Source organism: Physeter macrocephalus, chromosome 14 (assembly GCF_002837175.3).
Source record: "Physeter macrocephalus isolate SW-GA chromosome 14, ASM283717v5, whole genome shotgun sequence".
Taxonomy (NCBI): domain Eukaryota; kingdom Metazoa; phylum Chordata; class Mammalia; order Artiodactyla; family Physeteridae; genus Physeter; species Physeter macrocephalus.
The window spans coordinates 38108697-38109080 of NC_041227.1; the positions used below are offsets into that span (position 1 = coordinate 38108697).

At 50.0% G+C, this 384-nt stretch overlaps 1 protein-coding gene across 6 annotated transcripts in view; it reads right to left on the reverse strand.

The window, feature by feature from the left end:
• The window catches only part of ESF1 (ESF1 nucleolar pre-rRNA processing protein homolog), a 70094-nt gene that overhangs the window by 14721 nt on the left and 54989 nt on the right, over positions 1–384 (reverse strand). The window lies entirely within an intron of this gene.

Genomic DNA, 384 nt, shown 5'->3' on the forward strand with positions numbered 1-384 from the left:
GCTCAACATCATTAATCATTAGAGAAATGCAAATCAAAACTACAATGATATATCATCTCACACTGGTCAGAATGGCCATCATCAAAAAATAGGAACAATATGGGCTTCTCCGGTGGCGCAGTGGTTGAGAGTCCGCCTGCCGATGCAGGGGATGCGGGTTCATGCCCCGGTCTGGGAAGATCCCACATGCCACAGAGTGGCTGGGCCCGTGAGCCATAGCCGCTGAACATGCGCGTCCGGAGCCTGTGCTCCGCAAAGAGAGAGGCCACAGCAGTGAGAGGCCCGCATACCGCAAAAAAAAAAAAAAAAAAAAAAAGGAACAATAAATGCTGGAGAGGGTGTGGAGAAAAGGGAACCCTCTTGCACTGCTGGTGGGAATGTAAA